Source organism: Coloeus monedula (assembly GCF_965178545.1).
Source record: "Coloeus monedula genome assembly, chromosome: 19".
Classification (NCBI taxonomy): Eukaryota; Metazoa; Chordata; class Aves; order Passeriformes; family Corvidae; genus Coloeus; species Coloeus monedula.
In genome coordinates, this window is record NC_138799.1 from 4,421,691 (window position 1) to 4,427,880 (window position 6,190).

Sequence of the window (6,190 nt, forward strand, 5' to 3'; positions counted from 1 at the left end):
CCTTACAGGTGTGCACTTCTGTTTCCCAAAGTGCTAAATGTGTCAGGTGACAACTCTGGGGGTGCTTGGGGGTTTGCACATCTGTGCTGGGCTGTGGTTTGGAAGCTGCTGGGGTTGCACTGGCTTTGGGAGGTGAGTTTTGTTGGTAGGTTTGTTACCACCTGCTCTTTGTCCCCGCCCTGGCCTCCCCAGTCTGTGTCACAAGAGGTTTCTGTGTTGTGTTTCTGGTGCAACCTCGCCCCGGTGAGAGGGGGTTTCATCTTCCAGGTGTCGTGTGCTGCTTTGGCAGGGCCACCATGGTGATCAGAGGGATGGAGCACTTCTCCCATGAGGAAAGGCTGAGAGCAATGGGATTGTTCAGTCTGGAGAAGAGAAGCTTCCAGGATGATCTAATTGTAGCCTTCTGCTACCTGCAGAACCTACAAGAAAGATGGAGAGAGACAAGGGCCTGGATGACAGAACAAGGGAGAATGGCTTCAAACTGACAGGAAGTAGGTTTAGCTTGGATATTAGGATGAAATTCTTCTCTGAGAGGGTGGAGAGGCCCTGGCATGGGTTGCCCAGAGAAACTGTGGCTGCCCCATTCCTGGCAGTGTCCGAGGCCAGGTTGCACAGGGCTTGGAGCAACCTGGGACAGTGGAAGGTGTCCCTGCCCATGGCAGGGGTGGAACAAGATGAGCTTTAAGGTCCCATCCAATGCAACCCATTCTGTGATTCCATGATTCTAAATAGGCCCCACAGTGCAGAGGGGCTCTGTAGAAGGGCTGCAGTCCAAGCAGAGGGGTTTGGGGCAGAGCTGCCTCAAGGAGCTTGGCTGTGAGCAAGGACTGGGAAAGTGGAAAAAACATATATTTTGTCAGTGAGCTTTGTTGAAACCTGTAACTGTAGGTAAATAATCTGGAACAGAGTGTGGGACAGCAGCCCCGAGGCTTTTGAAATATTTATAGCAATATATTGTAAAATGAAACACCTCAAAGAGTAAATGGCTTTGTGGCAGCAGACAGGCAGCTCACTCATTTCCACATAAACCTCTGTCCTCCCCTTCCCAGACACTGCTGGAAACATCCTTCTTATTTAGTGTCACCTATAAAGCATTTTCTTTTTCTCCTTTCCAGTTGCCCTTCAGCAGCTCTCCCCATGCCCAGCTCACCTCCCCTGCTCCTTGCACAATTAACAAATGAGCCCCTCCTCTCCTTGCGGATGATCCGGGTGTGTCCGTGCTTGGCATTTAACAAGCCCCAATTCCAGAAAATGCTGTGAGCTAATGGTGGCTGAAAACTGTGTACAGCCACTGTAGAAATGCTTTTATAACTGATCTCTCTTGCTTTTCAGCCTGGACAGGCAATTTGGGGTGCTTCAAGATAACCTCACTGTTCTTCCTCATTTGTAGGTACTGCTGGTACCTCCTGCAGTCCCTCTGTGGCCTTTGCAATCAGGACTTGATTTATTTTTGTTCCTCTTGATTTATCTACACATCTTTCTCTTCATGACACTTGCAAAGGAGGACGACACACTGATATTTAGTTACTGCTGGGGAGCCCACAGGTTGGATGGCCTGCGCTGCACCTTTGCCAATGTTCCTGCTCCTTTCCTCCAGTCTGCTGCAAAAGCAAATTAACCCCTGCTTTTTCTTTTGTGGCAGTTGGAAAACAAGTCATGGAGCAGGGCTGTGTCCCTCCTGCAGTGCATGGCACTGAGCAGCTGCATGTTTAAGACTGGTTTGGGGTTGAATGAACAGGATTGCAGCACATTTTTTCCTTCAAGGTGCATAAAGACTCCTCTGTGGGGCTGCACCTCCTCTGGTTCTGGAGAAGTGTGGATCGAGGCAGGTAGAGCTGGTTGGGAATGTGTTCAGAGGGAAATAATCATTGCCTGTCCCTTCTGGTCACACACACCTGTGTGTGATGCTGGTGACCGTGTGTGTCCTGTCCTTCAGCAGAGGGGCCTGGAACTGGGGGCTGCCACCGGAACAAATCCATGCAGCCTGCCCGGAGCAGGAGGAGGGGCAGGGCAGCTGGAGCAGCAGCAGCCATGTGCTGCTGTGTCCCAGCTGTGCTGACAGGGAAAGGCGGACCAGGGCTGCAGGAGAATTCTGGAATTGCTTTTCTGCTGCAGCACTGTCTTGTTTAGACCCAAGGCTGTGTCATTTCTCAGCTGTTCCACTGCAGCTGGGGCTGGAATGGCTGCCAGTACCCAGGAGCTTTTGGAATATCAGCTTGTATCAGTGTACTGTCAAGGGCAAGGCCAGTTGTACCAGTTTAAGACTTTGAAAACCTTCAGCAATCACTGAGAGCCTGCCCTGGCTCAGGGATTAGATTGTAAAATGAACTGAGATGTTGGAAGGGCTGTATGGGCGAGAGCAGAGGCCTCGCAAGCAGAGGGGGTAGTGACAGGAGCTTAGGGAGAAGGTCTAGAAACAAACACTCCCAGGAGAGCTCTTGGGCTGGACCATTCCTTTCAGTGGAAGCAAGGTACAGCCATCTCCACCCCTGGGCTGAACTCTGCCACTCATGGATTGAACCCAAAGCTCCCTGAGCCAGCGCACAGCCAGGTGTGAGAAGGCAAATGAGAAGCCAGCCAGGTAGGGGAGTGACCTCCAAGCCTGAAGAACAGCAAGTACAGTGGCATTTCTTGGGATAGCTTCTCATTTCTGGCATCAAGATGGAGAGGGCTGTGTTCTTGGCAAGGAAAAATTGATATCCGTGACTGGGAGCGTGACTGGGGCTTGCAGCAATAATCTGAGTTTGGACCAGTTATAAGACTGGTCTGTGCTCAAACTTTATGTGAGGGAAAATGGGTTCTGGGAGGATCTGGGAACATAAAATCCTGTCTTTTGCCCTTGGAAAGCAGCACATATCTGCTCACCTCACTGCACAGTCTTGTGGAGCCACGCTTGCGTTATGGCTGGGATGCAGAGGCCGGTGTTGGAGCTCAGTGACCCTCCTTGCTTTGAGTGGGAGGGAAGCAGAGGACCTCGGAACAGCGCCTGCCTGTAGCCAGAGACTGAACATGCGGTGTGTTAAACCAGATCTTTTTTGTGCCTCCAGAAGGCTCTCCCGACTGTCCCACACCCCGTTCCTGCATCCTGGGAGCGCTGCCACCCGCAGTGGCGCGGGCAGCAGGAGCCAGCCCGGCTCTGTCCCTCCCACAGGCAGATTTGCAGCGCAGCATTTTCCGTGCCGGGGCTGCTTCCCGGAGCAGTTGTCACCGCGGCTCTCCTGAATCCCCCTTTGTTGGCAAAGCTCTTCAGCTGCTGCCGCCCTTGGCTCCCCCCGCTGCGGCCCGGAGCTGGCGGCCGTGTGAAAGCGGCTTCTGTGCGGGGCCGGGGCTCTGGGCACCGTCCCCAGACAGCCCCTGACCGCCCGAGGCTCCTGGGGACCGTCCCCTGCCCGCCCGGGGCTCTCAGAGAGCGGTTCCCTGCCAACCTCAGCCGCCCGGATGGGGCTCTGGGCACCGTCCCCAGCCATCCCCTGCACGAACGGGGCTCTCGGGGACCGTCCCCAGCCATCCCCTGCACGAACGGGGCTCTCGGGGACCGTCCCCAGCCATCCCCTGCACGAACGGGGCTCTCGGGGACCGTCCCCTGCTCTGCCGGGGCTCTCGGGGAGCCATCCCCCTGCCTAGACTGTGCTCTGAGGAAGCGCTTCCCAGCCATCCCGGCCTGCCCGGGGCTCTCGGGGACTGTCCCCAGCCATCCCCGCCGGGCGCTGCAGGGCGGTTCTCCTCCCAAGAGAGGGCAGCGCGCTCCAGCCGCTGCTGCTGCTGCTGTCCCGCTCCGGGCTCAGCCCGAGCCTGGGCTGGGGCTGGGGTACGGTGCCCAGGTGAAACCCTCCCCGAGCCCCCCCTGCCAGCAGACTCCGTGCTCGTCTCTCCCGGGGCTGGCGGGCAGGCCCAGGGCAGAGATCCCTGGCTGGGAGCCTGCCTGGCTGACCTGGTGAGTGAATCCATCCCCTCCTGTCCCGCAGCGTGCATGACAAAGCCGGAGGCATCAATCGTGCCTTGTAAATTGACAGAGGAACCCCAGAGATACCTCTGTGCTTCCCAGCGGGAGCTTTGGCCGGGGACCAGGCCAAGTTTATTCCATCAGTTCCCTCTGAGAGCCATGGAGGGGACAAGTCGGCATCACAGGGGACCTGCTGGGCCCAAATTCTGCTTGGGGGTCATCCCCATCAGATCACATTCTGCAGGAGAAGCTCTCACCCAAAACCTGGGCATGGGGAGCTGAGCTCTGTTGCTGATCCTGTCACCTCGTTACTGCATGAGTTTGGCTCAGTTAGAGCAGCTCTTCTGGGAGGTGTGTCCTTGCTGTTCCTGGCTGTTGCTCTCAAGACCAGGAGTGTTGTTTTTCACAGACATCCAAACCCTGCAACTCCTGTGAGTGCCACAGGTTCCAGCAACCTGAGAGGGAATCGCTGCAGGTCCAGAGCCAGGAGCTGCTAATGAGCACCTCTGAGGCTCCTGTTGATTCCCTTGTCAGGGATTCCAACCTCAGCAGAAGCTGTCAGGACCAGCTTCTCTTATTTTAAGGCAGTGATAAATCCTGCTCGGGAGGGTGCTGGCTGAAGTGCTCAGTCTCCGTGCTGGGTTAATGCAAGCCACATGCTGCTGCATTCCTGAGCGGGCAAACACCCTCCAACACACTTCCAACCCAGAGCCATGGAAAATTTACACTGCCAGGGAGAAAGAGCAGGAGGTGTCCTAGGTGTTGGCAGTAATCAAGGGCACTGTGACAGCTGGAAATGCGTGTGACACCAGAACACCCCATGTCGCCCTAATTAGCAGCTCACAGTGGCCAGTTTCTGTCAGTCTCACCCAGAACTTCTCTTGGTGCCCAGAACTGACAGTCCACTGAGCACAGGAGCCAGGACCCAGTCCCTGGAGCTCCCCCACCCTGGTTCTGTCTCTGGCCGTGAGCAATTTCCAGGGCTCAGGGGAAGCCTCTGAAAGCAAGTGATGCACTGGACTCGGGGTGATGCCTTCATGGCTACTGGGATTTGGGCAAGTAGGGGGGAGAAGGGACCAAACACTGATGGAAAAAGCTGCTGAACCAAACAGCGCTGTAATGCTGCCAATCTCCGGGTGATTTGGCTGAGCTCTAGAGCAGCTCTGACGATCGGGACCCAGGAAATGCAAAGCTCTGCGGGAGAAGGGGAGATAAGTACCATGGTTGGTTGTTGCTAAGAATACAATTATCCATACGCTAACGATTGCCTGCCTGATAGGATTACCAATAAAGACAAACGCGGTGAGGATCATGGCTTCACTTCCTTCCTCCTACCCGGAGATTTAATCCCGTCTTTCTTTGAGTTTTGTCTTTGGTCAGTCAATAAAAAAACTCTGCTCCTGGTGGTATCTCCGGAGCCTTTTCCCTGGAAGAAACTGTCTGGGGTGAATTCCCATGTCTGCTCCCCTCGCATGCATCCAGCTCCGTGCTGGTCTCACCCTGGCAGCAATAGCTTAGGCCTTCTAATTTCAGCCTGCTTTGTAAAAGGTTGGCTAATCCTCCCAGCGGTCTCGAGAGGAAATCCTCAGTGGCAGAGTCTTGGAGGGACCTGACAACTCCTTGGCCACTCTCTTTGCCAGCTTGTGATGGCTTTTGGGCACATCTCCTGCTTTTCAGACCAAGATGCTCGGGGGGGAGGCTCTGGCAGCCCAGCTGCTCTGGGCACCAACTTTACCTGGTGGGTACAACAGCAGTTCATGGTACAAATGAGCCACTGATATCACCTGCAGCTTCTGGGGAAGGTGGAGTGATGCTCTGGAGCTTGGCATGGATGTGCTGCCAGATGCTGCTCACCCAGGGGAGTCAGGACAGCCTTCCTGGCCCTGCCAGCCCCTCCACTATCCAGCCAAGGGCTAACAAGGTGCAGATGCTCATTAAACATTGCCCGGAGGCCAGCTGACACCCCAGTGTGCCTGAGACCACCAAGCCCTGGGTGCCTGCCCGCCCGCAGGCAGCAGCCCGGGAGACAGACACCTTCCCATCATTACGAATGGGACCCGTTAACGAGTGACAGGACAAGAGGAAATGTCCTCAAGTTGCACCAGAGGAGGTTTAGATTGGGTATTAGGAACAATTTCTTCACTGAAAGGGGTGATGATCTTAGAAGTCTTTTCCATTGTAAATAATTCTAGGATTTGACGATGAGAGCGACTGCCGAGCAGCTTGGGAATGATTTTGTGGGTATAA